This window comes from Pelodiscus sinensis, chromosome 1 (assembly GCF_052426305.1).
Source record: "Pelodiscus sinensis isolate ZL-2025 chromosome 1, ASM5242630v1, whole genome shotgun sequence".
NCBI classification, from domain to species: Eukaryota; Metazoa; Chordata; order Testudines; family Trionychidae; genus Pelodiscus; species Pelodiscus sinensis.
This window is the reverse complement of record NC_143052.1, coordinates 255,306,638-255,327,963: the sequence shown is the minus strand read 5'-3', so window position 1 is coordinate 255,327,963 and position 21,326 is coordinate 255,306,638. Positions and strand designations below refer to the sequence as shown.

Here is a 21,326-nt window from a genome sequence, read left to right as displayed (position 1 = left end):
CCAACCCGGCAGCACCCCAGCTGCTCTGCCCCAGGCGTCCTGATTCAGCCGCTGCTGAAACTGATCAGCAGCGGCTGAATCAGGACTCCTGGGGCAGAGCAGCTGGGGTGCTGCCGGGTTGGTCCAGTAGCGCCAAGGAGCGGTGCTGCGGGACCAACTGGCAGCGCCCACCTGCTCTACCACAGGCCCCAGGCTTTGCTCCACGTCTCCCTGGTCTGCTGGGGGGGGGGCACTAGCTGCGTTCTCCCCCCCCCCCCCCCAGCAGACCAGGGAGACGCGGAGCAAAGCGGTGGAGGACCCGGGCCGGACCGCGGCGCTTCCAGATCTGCGCCGCGGTCCGGCCCCGGGTCCTCTGCCGCTTTGCTCCCCGTCTCCCTGGTCTGCTGGCTCCCCCAGCAGACCAGGGAGACAGGGAGCAGCTTTTCTCGCCCCGGAGGAGGCGGGCGGCGGGACCAGGCATCCCGCCGCTCCAGTCCTCCGGGGCGAGAAAATTGCCATTCGTAACTGCGGATCCGACATAAGTCGGATCCGCGTAACTCTGGGACTGCCTGTATGCTGCAAAAATCAGGTGTGCTTTCTGCACATTTGAATCCATTTTGTCGTAGATTACACAGGGCCTGGTATGTTTGTGATATCCTGAACTATTAGAGAAGAAAAACAACTGAGCTCCAGTCCTAGCAGGTAAAAGAAAAATTCTTGTTTTAAAAATTATCCATATTTATTCTTCTTATTTTGACATATAAAGCTAGCAATTAACTTCACATATAAATAACTTCTACTTTCCACTAATCTGTAACAAGAAAGTACAGTTGAATGACTCTGCAAAATTCAAATTAGATAGTACTTTACAGAAGAACATTTTTGTCTTTACTTACCTACATCCTAGAACAATAAATGAAGCATCCCAAAAAAGTAATATCATTCCGTAAGGAAGTAGGAAATGAAGGAATGATTTGCCCACAGTTTGAATGAATAATATGTAATTAAGTCAGGGGATGCATGTAAGATGTGTGTTTTGTCAAGCAGGAAAGAAGATAGAAAAGTTTTCATAGTATAGTTCCTACACAGAAGGCAGAGTAGAATATACATAGAGCTCTGCAAATCTTTGGATATCTGTTTTATATTCGCAGTTATCTGCGGATATCCGTGGATTATTTTTTGCAGATGCGGATACCAATTTTGTATCCATGCAGGTTTCCAGACATATCTGTGTAGAAGAAATATACTGAAAGAGAAGAGGGTTGTTCAGTGTTACATTGCTCATAAATGGAGACAAGATAGATGCAGAAGTTTATATATTTAAAAAACTCCTTCATACTGTAGTCAGTATTTCTGTTACAGGAACTGTATCAAGAAAAAATAATAAAGTATTTTATTTTAAAAGTTTTATGGGATGTGGCTAGGATTCTCTTCATCTTTGGATTCAGTTGAGAATGGCAATTACAGAACTGGATAGCAAATGCATTTTTATTTTTTGTGGATTCTGATAACTATTAACTGACACATAGAAGATTATCCTCAGTGTCCAGGCCCAGCAAAGAATGGGTTTTATTTTCCCTATGTTTCTCCCTAGCTGTGCAAAATATTTATCTCTGGGATTCTGAAGGTTGAGATTCTTCGAGCACTTGCTTCATGAGTTGTATATATCAAGGGACCCACTATCTTTTTTCACAAGTGTCTTTAATTTTCTGAGTCTCTGTCACTGTGTGTCTCAGTTTTGTACTTGTTGAAGACAGTTTTCTGGACTATGCAGGTTGTCAGCTGTTGAGACCTTAAGTGGTGGCTTTCTGGTGGCTTTCACTTTATCAAGTGCTCATAATTTGCTTTACAGAGTAGAATTCATTTTATTTGTTTTCTGGTTCACGTTTTCCAGTAGGTCTCTACTAGAACCAGTCTCCTGATGCTGAAGTGGGGATGATGTGGCAGATCTGGAGGTAGTTGCTCTGTGAAGAGTCAGGGGGAAACACAAGCTTAATGTGTAGTACTTTGTAATTGTCAGACAAGTTAAATTGTTTACAGCATTATTATTAGCTGTTTATAACAAATATATAAATATTTAACACAAAGTGCCACAGTTTGTAAACAGACAGCTGTAACTCTGCTTTTCTGGATTCTCTGACAGTCAGACCTTGCCTCCTTTTGTAACTTGAGTATACACGGGTGTCTGTTAATGATTTAGGACTTAAGCGTTAGTTTGCATTTTATTTATGTGAAAGGTTGAAAGAATTATCCTGGGATTTCTTTGATGGCCGCACTCATTGCTAGCTAGCACAGTGCCCAGTAAGTGCTGTGAGAATGGTGGTCCTACTGCTTCTATCCTAGTCTTTGTCCCATGAATGAGGTTGGAGACATTGCCCAGTCACAACCTCCATTCTGTGTCCTCAAAATTGTGTCTGTGTGGGTTAGGCTAGGGTGACATCCACTGTCCATTTCCTCCAGTAAAATAGAAAACAAATGCTTTCTTGATTAGCAGAATGTAGAACTGCAGTACCAATTAATGTGGTAGTAACCACAACACTATTGGACAGACTCAAGAGCTCTTTATGTGGAAGGACAGGGAATGTGCTTGCAAAGGAATAAAGAGATGGCTTTGTGTGGACTGGCTGTGCTGCAGTACTCTTCTAGTGAGTTCACTGAGCACATATGGCTGGAGTTTTGTTCTAGCAGCGATGTGCGCTACTGTCCTGGACTACGTTCCTCTTCAAATTACAAAGTATTTCCATTCACAGTGAATTTGTCAAGTTATTTTTGTGCCTTTTAGGTCTCTCTACTGTGATTTGGCACTTTCTGAAGCACTTTGAACCCAGACTGTTCTATTGCCTCAACTTCTCTATAAAATACATTAATTACCATAGTAGCCCAGTTCTTTGTGGGCAGTGCGAAGCCCTTGCACGTGCTGTCTCTGCTATATCAGGGTAACCAGCAGGGACGTCAACATGTAGTCCACTACACAACTAACCCATAAGCCATGGCTTATCGGTTAATCTTATCAACTACATGCACGCCCCCTCCTTGTTGCCTCTGGCTTTAAGCAAGCTCCCCGCAAGCACCGCATCTGCCTACTCTCCACAATCCCCGACTGCTGCCTCTGATAAGCAGCAGCACGGAGGGTGAGGGGGGCAGGCTGGAGCCAATATGCACAGGGAGCCAGCTTATGGCTCTCTTTTTTTTGTGCCGGCTCCATGGACCTGCCTGTCCCCTGCAGGGGAGGCAGGAGCCAGTGCTGGGGAGAGCCAGCTTAAAAGCTGGCTCCTCTCAGCGCTAACTCTGTGGTGCCACCACCCCCGGGCACTGCCGTCTCTGATAGAGGCAGCACGGGGAGCGAGAGTGGGGGAGGCTGCCACGAAGCAGCCTCTGAGCAGCCCCTCTCTGCAGGTGGTTGGTGCTTCCCACAGACAGGGGCTGCTGCTGGACCTCCCTCTGTCTGGCAGGCCCAGGCATGCCGTGGACAGAGTTGCTCTGTGGGAGGCGGAGCAGCCTCTTGTCTGCGGGGAGCTCGGACCCCCACAGACAGAGGCTCCTGCCATCCTGCACTGCTGCCTGTGTATCAGAGGCAGCTGGTCTGTGTGGTGAGCTGTCTTTAAAATTAGCTCCCTTTGCAGACCGGCTCCTGCCTGTCGCCCCGCGCTGCTGCCTCTGATTGAGAGAGAGCAGCGTGGGGAGGCAGCGGGCTCCCTAGGAGTGGGGGTGACAGCGCACTGGCTGTTGGCCCCGCCCCCATGGTCTATTGAATAGTCGTGTAACTGCTAAAATTTTGTTCAGTTACACGACTACTTAATTACATGCTAACATCCCTAAGAAGCCAGCATTTGAAACCAAAACCTAATTTAATTTACTCTGACTGTGCAGTGAGGACACATGACTTTCAAAGGCTTTTGCTCCTGGCACAGAACTGAGCGTCCATGGTAGCAGCAACTCTTTGAAGTGGCAACGTCACCATCAAATAAAGCATGCAGCATAATATTGGGATTAGTACGTTCTAAAGTGGCCAGCAGGAACTGCATACATCTTAAAGGGCATGTCAGCACTACAACGTTTTACTCAGGTCCTGGCTCATCTTCATGGAGACGTGACCAAAACTTCGCATGTCTATACTGCCACCCTCACACTATCCTTACAGTACCCTGAGGCCATGCAGATGCTGCAGTTACATGCGGTTGGGATTTGGGGAGAGGGATATTCTAGGGGAAATTGTTTTATAATGGAATTGGAGGAAAACTTGTTAGGCTTCTGCATGGAAACTGATTTTAGCCTGCTAAAAAAATTAGGTTATTCATGTCCCATCTGTTCCATCTGGGGCCTCAGCATGAATCCAGTACTGTTGGATGAGCCACTCTTGCTTGTGACTGAGCTGCTTGAGGCAGAGTAGATCTTCCGCGGGACATTGGCTGACATTTCAGCAGTGATTTTGCCCCACTTGTTATGCCCTTCCAGCATGACTGTGAGCCATTAATAACTACTCTCATCTGGCTACAGTGAACCCTCGTTTATCGCGGTAGATAGGTTCCGCGAAGTAGGGACACCATATTTACGTATTTATTTAACATGTATACAGTGAGCCCTCGCTACTTCGCGGTTCGACCATCGCGGATTCACGTATATACATACGTAATGAAAAAAGTCCGCGAAGTCGTGAATCCGCGATGGTCGAACCGCGAAGTAGCAAGGGCTCACTGTATTGCAACAGCTTCTCTCACCTTAACCTGGTGAAAAATGGGTGAAGAGGGAGGGTAAATGGAGCAGCTTCTGCCCTTTGTAACTTTGCAGGCCCTCAGTTGGGTAACTCACCTGAACAGGTGACCACAGAATCCTACCAGCTGACTTTGTTGCTAGGTGAGCTCCCCTGACAGACCAATTCTCTAGGTTGAGAGCCTGTCTTTTGTCTAGACCAATTACCTTTCAGTGGTCAGGCACTTAAGTAAGTAATCCTATTTTGTTATTCCTTTGCCATTCACTTTTCCAATTTTGGACCAACATGGTAACGGGACAATAAAGAAGATAAAGAACCACACATCCAAAAGAGAGGCTGCAGTCTGGTAAATAGATCTACAGAGTTCATAAACACCGACAGAATTCACCATCTCTACAGACAAATTCCACAAATTGTCAAAGAGATAGTATCTGTTCCCAAGGTTAACAGGTTCTGGATCCTGAAATAAGACCATTACTTCTGTCTTTGTCCATGCTCTCCTTCCCTCCATCATCTGTAGTGATGGAGGGAAGGAGAGCATGGAGCGGTGTTACATATCTGTAATAGCTCACCAAGAAAGTGGTGAACCATAGTTATACCAACTTTATGACGTGGCAGTGAAATGTGCACAAGAAGACTTAGAGTGGAGGATTGACATATTTAGTTTTTGTGGTCATCACCAGCTATTCCATATTAACTGGCAGGACAAGATCCAAAATGACCAATTTGGGCACCACACGTTTAGAAAGATGTGAACAATTTGGAGCGACTCCAGAGGAGATCAACAAAAATTATAAGAGGTTTAGAAAACATGACATAAAAGAAAAGGTGGAAAGAACTGGCCATTGTACATTTAGAAAATAGATGGTTGAATTGAGACACAGTTCTTCAAATAAGGTTATTATAAAGATCCGTTACCAATTTTTTCCATATCTACCAATGGTAGAGCAAGAAATAGTCAGTTTAGTTTATAGCAAAGAAGATATATGTTGGCTATTATGAAAAAAATCTAACTTTAAGGATGGTTAAGCACTGGAACATGCTATAAAGGGAGGCTGTGGAATCCCTATTCTTGGAGGTATTTAAGAACAGTTTAGACAAACGCCTGTCAGATACAGTGTAGGTTTGCTTAAGCCTGTCTAAGCCCCGTGGAATGAACTAGATGACCTCTTGAGGCCCCTGGCAGACCTATATTTTTAAGATACTGTATTTGTGGCTGAACCCAGTAATTGTCTCCATTGGTGCTGTGTTTGTTTTGGCAGCTCTTCTGGTACATACATATTATTAGGATGGAAGCAAATTACAAAGCATGTTTACCAAGGAGTTAGCCATTGATCAGCTGGTTGCTAAAAACTTCAGTGATGTGATTTCCAGTGAAGGAGATAGAACATTAAACTAGGAGGCTGATCTTTGTCCATCTGGTATTTGCCTTGAAAATCATGATGATGACTAGGAAAATGGACTGGAATAGATCCCATTTTGGGATTTGATCCAACACCAGCTCATCCAGTCTATATCCATGTGAATGGGCAAGTTGAAGACAGAATTCCCCTTTTCCCCCGGAGGACTCTGGCCTTCAGCTGCTGTATACAGTACTTAATGGGCAAATTGCATGTGTGCTCTGTATGGTCTTGCAAAGAGGCAGGGTGAGAGACCAGATTCTTCATTACTCCATTTCTGTACTCAGCATAAAATTGGAGTAGGAAGTAGGTCCATGATGCAACAGAGAGAAATCGAAGCATGTTCTACATTGTGCCATCTTGTATGACTCCCTAAGGGATATTATTTCTAAGTAAGAACAGCCAGAGAGCATTCTAGCTATGCCTCATCCCTCCCTAGAAAACCCCCTATACGGAGAGCTGACTGGGGAGGTAGCATAGAGCCATTACAGCAGTTTCATGCTTGCCCAGGGAAAAGGTTTTTATTGGGAACATCTTTGGGTTGTTTTCAACTGTGCTATAGTCCTCCTATATTAGGCTGGTGGTATGAAAGAGTCAGAGCATATTCCAGAATCTGGCTGATTAGGAACACTTCTCTAAAAAGATTTGTACATTCCTGAAAAAAATAAAGTATGTTGTTAATATAGCACAGGGGTGGGGAACCTCAGGCCTGGGGACTTGATGCGGCCCCTGGCTTGCCTGGATCCAGCCCCCGAGGCTCAGAGCTTCCCCCCAGTAATGAGGAGACCCTCCTGCTACCCTACCACAGGGCTGGAGCACACAAAAACTACTAGCCTGCATACCCCCAGGCTCTGGTATGAGGGGAATGTGCGGAGTGTCTTTCTGTTCTCAGTCAGGGGCCATATCAGGGTATTTTGGGGTGTTTTTTTTCACTTGTGTGGCCCCAACTGATTTTTCTGTGAGTCAGTGGCCTCCAACCCAAAAAATGTTCCCCACCCGGATATAGCAGAATGATCAGCTTCTGTAATTTGCGTCATGCATAGACCCTCTTAAATAATGCTGTCATGGGAATTAAATTTTATAATACCTGTTGTTCAGTGCAGTCTGCCAAAAGCAAAGCATTGGTGTCCAAGAGAGGCCCAGGGATAAGTCATCTCTGACAAGGATGATTAACTATTGCCCACAACTCTTCTGTCAAGTTGGAAGCCAATTTTACAGCTGAAGTCTCTGCATAAGAATGGAAAAGCTGGGTTACTTTTAACTTAAAAAAATGGTGAGGTGATAATGTGAAGTGAAGAGGAATGATACAAAATCAAAAAAGGAGTAAAAGATATAGTGGCACAAACTGAAATATCAAAAAATATTTGAAGGAGACAGAAAAAACAATTTTCTCCTGTTGCACTGAATGATAGTTAAAATGGAATAAATATGAGTCCATTTCAACAACAATATTTGTAAAGACATCAGTGTTACAAAATATCCTTGTGACTTTAAGTCAGTTATGCAGACTCTTGAAATGTTTTCTGAAGCTTTGTTACACATAGTCCTTCAGCAAAGAAATACAGTGAAGTGCTTGAAAATTTTTGTGTGCGCATGTATTTGAATTATGCCTGTGCATCTTCATAAGCCTAATTATTTCACAGTTGGTGGTATACTTCCTTTCCTCTTTCCCTGATGGACCTAGGGCAATTCAGTATTGTTATACAGTAAAGCCAGTTTTAAAGTAAACCCATAGATTTTCTTAATAAGCTCATTGCTCTACTCTAAATAGAATGGGGCATAGTAAAAAACTGGCACCTTAGTTAGGATAGCAAAAGGGTCAACATTCCAGATTAGTAATCTTGGCAAGAAAGAGTTGGCTCATTTAAGGAAAGTGATATTTGTAGCTCACTTAGATAAATACACTTCTGAATTGTCCATCTCAGGGACTATATACTAATGAAATTAAAGGTTTCACTTTTAAAATGTAATGTTTTAGTAATAATTTATATAATAGTGAACATTTATATAATAGTGAACATCTTCCATAACAGACATTATACTAATTTATAGTGGCTTTGTAGGGTAGGTACTGTAATAATTACTATTTTGCAGGTGAGAAAACTGATAGAACGTTTAAGGTTCATTAAGGCACCCAGCCACTTACTCATGCCAATGTGCTGCCTCTCTTTCAAGTAGGCTACCATTTTCTTTCTCTTGGAACAACTCACTGAGATTTCAGGCATAACCTCAAAGCTGATTATATGCTAACAAAATTAGATGCATGAAGAAATAGATTTTGGTTTTAATTTGTGGAAGAAAATATGTGACTGCTTCCTATTGAATTTGTTTTTCTAAAAACATTACAGTGGCAGTAGAGCAGTATTCCATTCTTGTTTTCCATAAAAAAAACTGATGAGACTTTATGAAAGGTGTTTGTTGTTTTGTTTTCAAATGGTTCAGTTGAATTTTTTACGTCTCACTTTTTTTAAGCAAGGTCAGTCATTGCAATATAAGTTGTTTTTGCCTTTTACTTTTCTTTCATAGCTCTTCAGCACATTAATTGTCCCACATTTGAAGTCATTATTTTTATAATTGCATAATAATATAAATGGTAATCAGTTATAATGCTACCTAATCAAGTTTTTAATTGTTCAGTCTAGGGATGTCAATCTGAAGATGACTATACGATTAACCGATAAGTCTAGGCTTATTGGATAATCTTGTCGACTACATGCATTTCCTCCCCCACCCTTGCTGACTTTGTATCCGCTTAACAGCTAGCAGCAGAAGGGGAGGCTGCAGCTGAGCAGACTCTGTCTCTAGCAAGGCTTCTTCGTGGCAGCAACCACTGGTCTGCGGGGAACTCGAACCCTCCATGGACAGGGGCTACTGCTACCCTTCGCTGCTGCCTCTGCATCAGAGGCAGCAGCGGAGGGTGGCAGCCAGTCCATGAGGAATGCTGGTTTTTAGACCACTCCCCTCGTGGACTGGCTCCCCCTGACACCCCACATGAGATGGAAATGGGCTCCCTGGAATTGGGGCTGGGAGATAACTGGCTGCCAGCCCCTGGGAACTATTGAATAATCATGTAACTGCTAAGATTTCATGCGGTTACATGACTATTTAATTACCCGATATCTAACATCCCTAGTTCAGTCATACAAAAATGTGTATATTAACCTATGTTACATTATCTGTTTTGCAAATGTCAGAATGCATAGAATATATCCTGTAGAGAGGTTAGAGATTGGTTCTTGAGGAAGACACAAAATAACATTTAATTTGTTAGAATATCCCAGGTTCATAGACTGTAAGTCCAGAAAGGACCATCATTATTATCTAGTCTGACCTTCTGTATATATCAGGCCACAGAATCTCACCCACACCCTCATCTCTGACTGTTACCAAAGTCCTCCTCACATCATGATGTAAAGACTTCAAGTTACAGAGACTCCATCATTTACACAGACCCAGAGCATTCCTCATTTAGTTTTCTGATCTCTGTGTTCTAACACAATGCTAAGGTGTTTGAGTTGTTTAACTCAAAGCATAATAGATCAGAATATGTAACTAACAATTGTGCCAACCCCCATGATTATTTGTTTTTATAATATACCTGTTACCCACGTTTCGTCTGTTTTTGTGTTTTGGACCAGGAGTCTGCACCACCATGCTGTATGATGAACACTTAACAAAATTACCATACTGGAGGGTAGGAGATTTATATCATTCTGCCATTTGATTTTTTTTTTTTAATTACTCTGGACCTCAACATTTTTACCATGGACACATTGCTGACCCCTGTTTTGGACTGTAAATTTGTGAGATAGGAATGCTTTTAATATGTTAGCAGAGAGCCTTGTTTGTGCAGTGGGATCTATCGCAGGATGAGCTGATGTTTTAAAGTGCCTTGAGGGTCAGCTGCACATAGTTCTAGTCTCAGTCCACCTACCCTGGAGAAGGGAAAGGTCCTGGGCTCATAGGCTATAAAGATGAAATTCTGAACCAGGCCAGTCTGAACAGAGTTCCTAATAACCCCAAAACTGCCTTTCCTACTCCATTGTCTCTCCACACATTGAGACCCTGCAAGTCTGCCCACCTTCTTGATCATGCATGTGGAACTGGAAGCATTTCAGTGACTGCACAATAGAGGTTCTATTCTTCATGTTAATTTATTACCTAGTTCAGGTTGAACCTCCTAAATCCAGGACTGATTGGTCCGACAACATCCGTGGTCCGGCAGTGTTATGGATGTTGCTGGACCAGAGAGCTCCAGTGCCCGGGAGTGCTTGTCAGTCAGGAGTCGAGCGGCAGGGATGCCCACCATCGGGACTGGTGAGCTCTGTCCTGGGGACCCCCATCTGGGTACAGCATAGTGGGGCAGCCACAAAGCCCTCACCCAGCATGGGGCAGGTGCAGAGCCCTATCCATGGGAAATGCCAGCTGGCTGCAGCAGCCCCAGAGGGTCCCAGCCAGCTGGCAGAAAAAGGCCAGAGCCAACCCAAAGCCCTGTAAGCAGCAAGGCTGGAGCAGAGCCAACCAGAGGGAGGGAAAATGTCCTGGGAGGCTGGTGGCAAGGGACGGGACCTCCCTTGACCTGGCAAATTCCCTCATTTGCAATGGGTCATGTCCGGAGGGTGCTGGATCAGGGAGGTCCAACCTGTAGTAGCTTAAATTTGGCCCGTGATATCTCTCTCCTACCTGTTACTATGTCATGTATCAGCACTGTGTGGAAATCTATTGAGATGTCTTGTGAGATCCTCATTCTTTGCAACCAGCAGGCAATTTACCATGCAATTTACCATACTTTTAAGCCAGCTCCCTCCAGCACCAGCTTCTGCTTCCTTCTCTGGCAGCCTCTGATATAGAGACAGTGGGCGGTTGGGGGGGTGGGAAGGGAGTGGACTACTCAACTACTCGCTTACAGTTGTATTGCACACATCCTTACCAATCTGCCTCCCTCAAAACCACCTGCTGCTGCATCAGATAGTCACAACTACTAATGGGGAAAATCTAGTAAAATAGTGTGTGCAGAAGTGTGAACAAGTGCAGAGTTAAGGCTGATTTGTGCTGTACAGGGGTTATGGTTGGCTTGTGAGTTGAGGACTGCTTGTACCATTAAAGAGCTCAACTTTCCATATTCTGTTGGGTTATTTTGGATCAGGGATATTTGTATAGAACATCCCTAAGGTTTCACAACTGGGGGTGTTTGTGTTAATATGTAACTGATAGTACACCATCAGTGATGCAGAGTAAAAGCATCCACTTCATTTTACTGTAACAGTCAAGCTTGTGAACTCTTACTTGAAACAGGGTATGCAGAATTAGAGGCAGAAACAAAATTCCTCCCTAAAGATCAAATCTCAGTGGTAATACTTTCAAAAAGTATTCAGGAAGGACCTTGTAACACCAATTATCCAAATATTTAGACAACTATTAGTCTGGGGAGGCACCTGTAGGATAGGAATGTCCACATTAGCTAGAGACTCTCGTGTCTCAGTCTCTAGGGCTATCCTGGGACTTCTGAGAGAGATTGTATCCTTTGCACACTGTCTGTTTTTATCATGTTACCTCTAGCTCCACTTCAGCAAATTACTCTTAACTGTGGATTGAAGGGAATGTTACATTTAAGGATAATGAACCTTTTCCTAAGCAAGCCCCTAGAGCTCACTGAACACAGAGATTCCCACACACTAGTATCTTAAGCTTTTGTCTTTTTGGAGGGGATGGCTGTAATATCTTCAAGATAGTGTTATTAGTTGTGTTGATTGTCAAGGTTGCCTAATGCTTTCCTATTACAAGACCATGTTTTGAATCCTTTACAGCTTTGATGAACTTTCAACTATTTGGTCTAAAACTTTACATTCATTTTTCATTAACTGACTTTTCATTAAAAGTTCTAGTAAAAATGGTTTCTAGAACCTTCAAGTTTGAAATTTGGCTAGAGGGACACCCTAGGGTCAGATGCATGCCTTTTGTTGTCCACTGAGAATCCACCTACCTTTTGGCAGAGATGATTAGCCTCTGAAAATCACAGCTTGCTGAGGTTAGTGTGAAACAGCTACATTCCCCAAAGATGCCATCTGTAGTGAGTATGCTGCTGCCCAGGGCTGCAAGTTCTGAGTCTCTCTCCTTGCAATCGTTGCTCCCTGATGTTAGGGATTGTTGTGGAACCCACACTAAAACTGTGAATGGGCATAGTCTCTCCTTTGCTCTCTCCTCCCCCTGCTGTTGCCCAGGCAACGCAGAAGAGGAGCATGTTAGCTTCTCCTCCTCCTCTGCATTCAGGGTATAGGAGGTGCTCAGGGAATGGGGGAGATAGATATGTGAGAAGAAGGGTCTTTAACAACAATAATGCCCACTCATCTCCAGATCCTCAGTTCCTGAGATCCAGTGTTCCTTTGTCGTCTAAATTAAGGCCTGAAGGCTAATTGATCATTAATTCTGACCTTCTGTTTATCAAAGGCCATTAAATTTCTAGTAAATGGCTCTGAAAGCCATTATCATAGTTTGTATCATATCCCCCTGATGACTAGTACTCTTAGTGAGTAACTACTATTATACCAGCTTAGCTGTTAATTCAAGTTGCAGACATCCTGTGCTGTCGATCTATAGCAGGCCTGGGTAAAATACTGCCCGTGGGCCAGATCTGGCCTAAGGAAGTAGCAGGGAACCCAGGCAGGCTTCCCTGCTTGCCCCGCAGTCCTGCACGCTGCTCAGAAACGTGGCTGCCAGGCCCTGTTTCTGTTTCAAAACTGTGGGGAGGGGGGAAAATTTCAGGAGCTGCCCCTGCATCCAGCACAATCCCATTGGCCAGTTTCTGCCCAGAAACTGGACAATGGGAGTTGCCTGTTTGAATAATAGGCAGCCAAGAAGAACCACACCCCTCTCCTCAGCTCAGTTATTCACACAAGCACATGGCTGGGCAGTCAGGCTGGCTGGCTGGGAAACATTTTAAGCTCTGCAAGCCTTAGCTGTGCGGGCAGGTTTGGCTGCTGGCTGGTAAGTCTCCTGTCCAGAGCCTGCCTCTGGCACCTGAGTCTCTCCCTTCCCCAACTTCCTCCTCCCTCCCCCATTCAACATACCAAACATCTCCTCCATTAATATCATGAACGATTTTGGAAAGTGGTTGAGGGCTGCATTCTTCCATGATATTAATGGAGAAGATGCGGGGTCTGCAATGGAAATTGGGTGCAGAAGGGAGCTTGGGGTAAGGGATTGGGTTCCAGGGGGGAGGGGGGCAATGGAGTCTGGGAGGGAGTTTGGGTGCAGGAAGCAGTTGTGACTTAGGGCACAGAACTGGGATGTGACCTAGGGTAGGAGGGGATTGTGATCTTGGGCAGGAGCTTGGGATGTCAGATCTGGGAGGATGTATGGATGCAAGAGGGAGGCAGAAGCTTTTCCTCTCTCCCCTACAGTTGTGAAACAGAAATGGGACCCGGCAGCTGCATTTCTGAGTGGCATGCAGGTCTCAGACGCAGCTGCGTTTCGAAGTCTGGGGCTCCCTGCTTCCTCCGTAGGCCAGATTTGGTTCTGCCTGTTGGTGTTACACTTGAATCTTGTGTAGTCATTTACATCTGTACAAAGTGAGTGTAAATGCTATCCTAGCACCACTTTGTTTAGTTGTAAATGACTACCAATGTGCAAGGTAGCTGTGAATCAAGCCCTACTGTTGCCATTTGGTATGGAACATCAGATGTTAATACTGAGGGCTGGGTAGGATAGAACTGACTAACCCTTTTTTATTCTTAGTGCTCTAAGTAAAACTGGAAAATGGTTTAAATTTTGAAACCATTCTTTCCATTGATGGCATAGCTGGGATTATGGGATCCTTCTGTCCTGGGGATCATTACTTGTGAAGATCAGTTTAGAGGATCAGAACCTCAATTCATAACCAGGCCAACAGAAGTAGTCTTGATCGTACCCTCACTGCTACCAAAGCACAAGCACAGCATACCTATGAAGCCTCAGCTATTTTATTACTCAGTGCTGTCACTGTGATGCAGCAAAGCTGTTGGGCCAAAGGAGTTCATATTTAGACCTGTACATTCCAGCAAGGCCGGCCCGAGCCCTTTTGGCGCAGGCCCGCCCCCAGGGCGCACAGCGTATGCGTGGGCTAGCCACGGCCAATGGCGCGCACCCCGGGGCCCGCCCCTGGGGCGCACAGCACATGTGCTGCCCGGCCCGGCCAGTGCTGCTGGTGTGCGCGCCGGGCCATGCAGGGTCCCGCGGCCATAGGGGTAAGGGCGCCGCAGGACCAGCGCTGCAGGAGCCAGGCACGTGGTGCCTGATGGCAGCTGTAAGGGACGCCACGCGCCCCATTGGTTGGCGCCCTGGGCAGCTGCCCGGCTCACCCATGCCTCAGTCCGGCCCTGCATTCCAGCTAAGAGCTCTACCAGGGCCTGCTAATCCACAAGTGGAAGGCCTAATCCTATGAGGTGTTGAATACCTGCAACTCATTGGCTGTGTCTAGACTCAGCCGCTTTTCTGGTAAAACTTGCCAGCTGTCTACACTGGCTGCTTGAATTTCCGCAAAAGCACTGACTTCCTACTGTAAGAAATCAGTGCTTCTTGCAGAAATACTATGCTGCTCCCGTTCGGGCAAAAGCCCCTTTTGCTCAAAACTTTTGCGCAAAAAGTCCAGTGTAGGCAGCTGAGATTTGTTTTCCGCAAAAAAGCCCCGATCGTGAAAATGGCGATCATGGCTTTTTTGTGCAAAAGCGCGTCTAGATTGACCACGGACACTTTCCCGCAAAAAGTGCTTTTGCGGAAAAGCATCCGTGACAATCTAGACGCTCTTTTCCGAAAATGCTTTTAATGGAAAACTTTTCCGTTAAAAGCATTTCCGGAAAATCATGCCAGTCTAGACGTAGCCATTGAGTTTAAACAACAAGAAGTCTGGTGGAACTTTAAAGACTAACAGATTTATTAGGGTATTTTTTATTTTTTAAAGTGCCTCCAGACTCCTTGTTGGTTTTGCTGAAGTAGACTTAGGTTATGTCTAAACTACGGAGATTTTTCCGGGATACCGGAGATCCAGGGAACATGTCAGCTCTTCCAAAAAATTTTCTGGAAAGCGCAGATGTGCTCTTTTGGAAGCCATACATTCCTCATTTTATGAGGAATAAGGGCTCTTCCAAAAGAAGAGATTTTTCCCACATTTGGCCCCGTGTGGATAGGCCAAATGTCAGAAAAGCCTCTTCTGTAAAAGGAACTGGAAAAAAGGCACGCAAATTGCGATTTTCAAATTGCATATTTTTTTTTCTTTTTTTCACAAACCCAACAGTGTAGACATAGCCTAACACAGCTATCTCTCTGTGAAACCAGTGAGGAGTACTGTGGCACCTTAGAGACTAACAGGGCATAAGCTTTCATGGGTAAAACCCACTTCAGCTGATGAATTGGAGTGGAGTTTACAGAAGTCATAGGATGAAGTGGGTTTTACCGATGAAAGCTCATGCCCCAATAAATCTGTTAGTTTCTAAGGCTACATCTACACTGCAAGGTTTTTGCATAAAAATGGCCATAAAGTGGCAGAACAGAGAGCTTTTGCTGGTGTAGGTTAACCTCCTTCTACGAGGCATAACTCCTTTTTGTGCTACAGCTATTGCACAAAAAGGCAAGTGTGGATGCTCCAGAGGGGTTTCTTGTGCAAGAAACCCCTATGGGAAAAAGCACAGAATGGCCATCAGAGCTTTCTTGCCCAAGAGCGTCCATACAGTGTGGACTCTCTCTTGCACAAAAGCACATCACTTTTGCAATGTTCTTTGAGGTTGCGCAAAAGGCTTCTTGTGAAAGAAGCCTGCAGTGTAGACGTATCCTAAGGTGCCACGGGATTCCTCATTGTCATTGAGTTTAGGTGCTCAGCACTTCTCAGAGTTAGAACTTTTTTGGGGGGGTTACTAATTAAACATCTCTTTTTTTGCCTTATTTCAAAGTTAAAGGGAACCCTGAATTAAATACATTACTGAAAAGCAATAATATGATGTGTTCCCAGATAAGGAGAGAAGGTCTTGATGTTTAAAACATAGCACTGGGGAATCGGGATATCTGGGATCTAGTCCATGCTCCGCCACAGACTTCATGTGTGATCTTGGGCAAGGCATTTATCTCCTCTGTGCCTTGGTTTTTCCATCAGCCCAATGGGTATAATACCTAGTTCCAGTAGGGTTGCCAGTCTTCCAGGTTTGGCCAGAAGTCTCCAAGAATAAAAGATTAGTCTGTAATTACAGACTATCACGTGATGAAATCTCCAGGAATATAGCCAACCTAATTTGGCAAGCCTAACTTTCAAGGCATGGCAATAGGTTGAATTATTTAGTATCTACATATTAATTTCCATTAGGCATAGATTTATTTCATTAGGACGTGATAACCTGTGTTCATAGGTGGACATATATTGATTATATGTTTATATCTTCAATCCCACTGAACATGAAATAGACCCAAAATCAGTAGGAGCTGATGAACTTGAAATAGCATGGATTCCTTATCTTTATCATGTGACGTTTTCTACAACTTCACGTCCAAGTTTTTGTATTTTGAATGTAAATATGAGAGTAGTATTGTTTGTTTAACGTGTGTGTGTGTGTGTGTGTGTTTGATGTGTCACAAGTAGAGAATAAAGTACTTCAACGGAAGATGCAGGCAGTGAAGTAATTTTTCTCACAAAGTTGGGAAGAAACAAAGACTCTCTTACACAGAACTACAGTATCCTAGCCTCATGAGGTTCTCTGTTGGAGATTCCACAACCTCCCTAGGCAATTTATTCCAGTGCTGAACTACACCGACACGAATCTTTTCCTAATGTCCAACCTAAACCTCCCTTGCTGCAATTTAAGCCTATTGCTTCTTGTCCTGCCCTCAGAAATTAAGGAGAATAATTTTCTCCCTCTTTCTTGTAACAACCTTTTAGGTACTTGAAAACTATTACCATATCCCCTTTCAATCTTCTCCAGACTAAATGAACCCAGTTTTTTTCAATTATCCCATAGGTCATGTTTTCTAGACTTCTTATCATTTTGGCTGCAATTCTGTAGACTTTTTCCAATTCGTCCACTTCTTTTCTGAAATGTGGTGCCCAGAACTGGACAAAATACTACACTTGAGACCTAATCAACACAGAATAGTGCAGAAGAATTACTGCTTATTTCTTGCTTACAACACTGCAGCTAATACATGCCAGAATGATGTTTGCCTTTTTTTCTACAGTGTCATCGTTTGACATATTTAGCTTGTGATCCATTATGATCCCTTTCTGCAGAACTCCTTCCTAGACAATCATTTCTATTTTGTATGCGTGTACAGGCAGTCCCCGGGTTACGTGGATCCGACTTAAGTCGCACCCCTAGATGCGAACGGGGGGAGACCCCTAGATATGAACGGGGGAGGGAGGGACCCCTAGATACAAACAGAGGGGCGCAGCTAGTGCAGGGTACCTCCCCCACTGTTGCCGCCTCTAGCGGCGCGGGGGGCGCTTCCCCCCAGCAGACCAGGGAGACGCGGAGCGGCGAAGCTGCGGAGGACGCAGGCGGCGAGATCGCAGTGCATGTGGGCGGTCCCGCCGCCCGCATCCTCCGTGGCGAGAAAAGCCGCTTCGCGTCTCCCTGGTCTGCTGGGGGGGGCTCCTCGGCGCTACTGGACTAACCCGGCAGCACCCAAGTTGCTCTGCCCCAGGCGTCCTGATTCAGCCGCTGCTGGTCAGTTTCAGAGCAGCTCTGCCTCGGGCTTCCTGTAGTCAGCCGCTGGTCAGTTTCAACAGTGGCTGAATCTGGACGCCAGTTCCGACTTACATACAAATTCAACTTAAGAACAAACCTACAGTCCCTATCTTGTACGTAACCCGGGGACTGCCTGTAATTGATCTTTCTTTCCTCAGTGGAGTACTTTTGCCTTTGGCCTTATTACATTTCTTGCTATTTTCTTCAAACCATTTCTCCAGTTTATACTGATCATTTGAAATTTTAATCTTAACCTCCAAAACAGTTGCAACCCTTTCATTGGTATCCTCCGCAAACTTTATAAGTATACTCTCTATATGCCATTATCTAAATCATTGATGAAAATACTGAACAGAACTGGAACCAGAACTGATTTAACCTCTGCCTCACTCGATATGACCTTCCAGCTTGACTGTGAACCACTGATAACTACTTCTTAGGAATGGTTTTCTGACAAGTTATGCATCCACATTATATTAACTCCATCTAGATTGTATTTCCCTATATTTTTTACTAAGAAGGTCATATGAGACAGTATTAAAAACCATACTAAAGTCTACACATGTACTGCTTCTCCTTTTCCACAAGGCTTGTTATCTTATCAAAGAAAGTTATAGATTTTTTTGACATGATTTGTTCTTGACAAATCCATGCTGTTACTTATCACATTAGTATCTTCTTTGTGTTAGCAAATTGATTGCTTAATTATTTGCTCCATTATCTTTCCAAGTACTGAAGTTAAGATGACTATCTGTAATTCTCCAGGTTGTCTTTATTTCTTTGCTTCTAAATAAGTTCTTGGTTCTGTGCTTTTTACAATATTCATCAGTGATTTAGAAAAAAACATAAAAACATCACTGATAAAAGTTTGCAGATGATACAGAAATTGGAGTGTGATAAATAATGAAGAATCACTGATTCAGAGAGGTCTGGGTTACTGGGTAAACTGACCACAAGCAAACAATGTGTATTTTAATATGGCTAAATGTAAATGTAGACATCAAGGAACAAAGTATGTAGGTTATACTTAAGAATGGGGAACACTGGCCCCCCAATCTCCCCAGCCTGCCCCGATTCCCCCGTCCAGTGCTGCTTCCAGTGGCCAGCTCTCCCCTCCTCCTCACCCCAGAATCCCCTCGCACCTGCACCTTCCCTTAGCCCTGCACCCTCCTGGTGCCTCCCCCTTCCCTTACTGCCCCTGCCCCCTTTGCCCTCTCTTTCCCTGATACCCACCCCCTCAGCACACTCTTCCCCATCACCTCCTGCCCCTCTGTGCCCTCACACATGACTTGCTCCATCCCAACCTCTCTCATGCCCACCCCTTCTTTCAAGCCTTCTCCCAGCACCTCCTCCTCCAGCCCCCAATGCCCTTCCCCTCTCCTCTCCATCACCCTGTTCCCCCTCCCACTGACATCTCCCCTCCTACACTTTCCCTCATTGTCTGCACTTGGCCCCCTGGCATTTGTCTCTCTCTCCTGAACCCTGTCTCTTGGTGCCTTCACCTTCCACTCCTCCCCCTCCGCGCAAACCTGCCGCTGCCACCTCCTCGCCTCCGCCCAAGCCCCTTTCCTACCTTCTGCCTTCCACATTGCGGGGCCAGAGGCCGCCGGAGCCAGCGTGGCCCCGCCACGTGCCTCCGAAGACTTTTAAAATCCAGGGCCGTGATGTCACGCCCGGGTGTCCTCCAGGGAGAGTCAGTCACCAGCACTTGTTTACAGGGGGGCAAGGGAAGAGGCTTGAGCCTTTTCGGTGTCCGTACCTCCAGCGCTTGTTACTGGCCAGGCACTGTGACTTTTCAAAGAAATGACTTTGTGGATTCTAGTTAGCATTCAAAATAACTTTTATAGAATAATGAAGCTATCAATTCTTTGCTCTGGTATAATCTGCACAAAACAGTTATTCGAGCAAATGTCTATATTTTTTAAAGCACAGTTACAGCAGAAATCATGTCTACGGTCATCTTTTAACATCCCAGTGGTGGGAAAAATACCTCAGCAGTCACAACACTACAGCATTTAATTTCAGAAAGGGGAACTACACAAAAATGAGGATGATAATTAAACATAAATTAAAAGGTGCAGTGAGAAAAGTAAAATCTCTGCAAGCTGCATGGAAACTTTTCAAAGACCCCATAACAGAGGCCCAACTTAAAAGTATACCTTAAATTTAAAAATATAGTAAGAGAACCAAAAGAGTGCCACCATGGCTTAACAACCAAGTAAAAGAAGCAGTGAACGATAAAAAGACATCTTTTAAAAAGTGGAAGTCAGATCCTAGTGAAGAAAATAGAAAGGAGCATAAAGTTTGCCAAATTAAGTGTAAAAATATAATAAAAAAAGCCAAAAAGGAGTTTGAAGAACAACTAGCCAAAAACTCAAAAAGTAATAGCAAAATGTTTAAGTATATCAGAAGCAGGAAGCCTGCTAAATAACAAGTGGGACCCTTGGATGATACCAAAAGAGCATTCAAAGATGATGAAGTCATTGTGGAGAAACTAAATGAATTCTTTGCTTTGGTCTTCACAGCTGTGGATGAGATTCGCAAACCTGAGCCATTCTTTTTATGTGACAACTCTGAGGAATAGTCCCAGACTCAGGTGGTGTTAGAGGAGGTTTTGGAACAACTGATAAACTAAACAGTAACAAGTCACCAGGACCAGATGGCATTCACCCAAGAATTCTGAAAAAACTCGAATATGAAATTGTGGAACTATTAACTGTGGTTTGTGACCTGGCATTTAATCAGCTTCTGTACTTAATGACTGGGAGGTAGCTAATGAGACACCAATATTTTAAAAGGGCTCTAGAGGTGATCCTGTCAATTACAGACTGGTGAGTCTAATGTCAGTACCAGGCAAATTAGTTGAAACAATAGTAAAGAATAAAATTGTCAGACACATAGATGAACATAATTTGTTGGGGGAAAGTTAATATGGTTTCTGTAAAGGGAAATTATGCCTTACTAATCCTCTAGAGTTCTTTGAGAGGGTCAACAAACATGTGGACAAGGGGGATCCAGTGGATATAATGTACTTAGATTTCCAGAAAGCCTTTGACAAGGTCCCTCACCAAAGGCTCTTAAGCAAAGTAAGTTATCATGGGATAAGAGGGAAGGTCCTTTCTTGGATTGATAACTGGTTAAAAGACAGGAAACAAAGGGTAGGAATAAATGATAAGTTTTCCGAGTGGAGAAAGGTAACTAATGGGGTCCCCCATGTGTCTGTCCTGGGACCAATCCTATTCAAATTATTTATAAATGATTTTGAAAAAGGGGTAAACAGAGAGCTGACAAAATTTGCAGATGATACCAAACTGCTCAAGATAGTTAAGACCAAAGCAGACTGTGAAGAGTTTTAAAAAGATCTCCCCTAACTGATTGATTGGGTAACAAAATGGCAAATGAAATATAATGTTGATAGATGTAAAGTAATGCACTTTGGAAAAAATAATCCCAACTATACATACAATATGATGGGGACTAATTTAGCTACAGCTACTCAAGAGAGAGATCTTGGAATCATTGTTGATAGTTCTC

General features: G+C 44.2%; 1 protein-coding gene and 1 long non-coding RNA gene across 14 annotated transcripts in view; one reads left to right on the top strand and one right to left on the bottom strand.

The window, feature by feature from the left end:
• The window catches only part of MBNL2 (muscleblind like splicing regulator 2), a 153,572-nt gene that overhangs the window by 32,589 nt on the left and 99,657 nt on the right, over positions 1–21,326 (top strand). The window lies entirely within an intron of this gene.
• Positions 1,397–12,263, bottom strand: LOC106731749 (uncharacterized). Its single transcript, XR_001368031.4, has 3 exons — positions 12,074–12,263; positions 7,178–7,317; positions 1,397–1,943 (listed from the first exon to the last, which is right to left on the bottom strand). It is a non-coding gene; the product is annotated as an uncharacterized LOC106731749 (long non-coding RNA).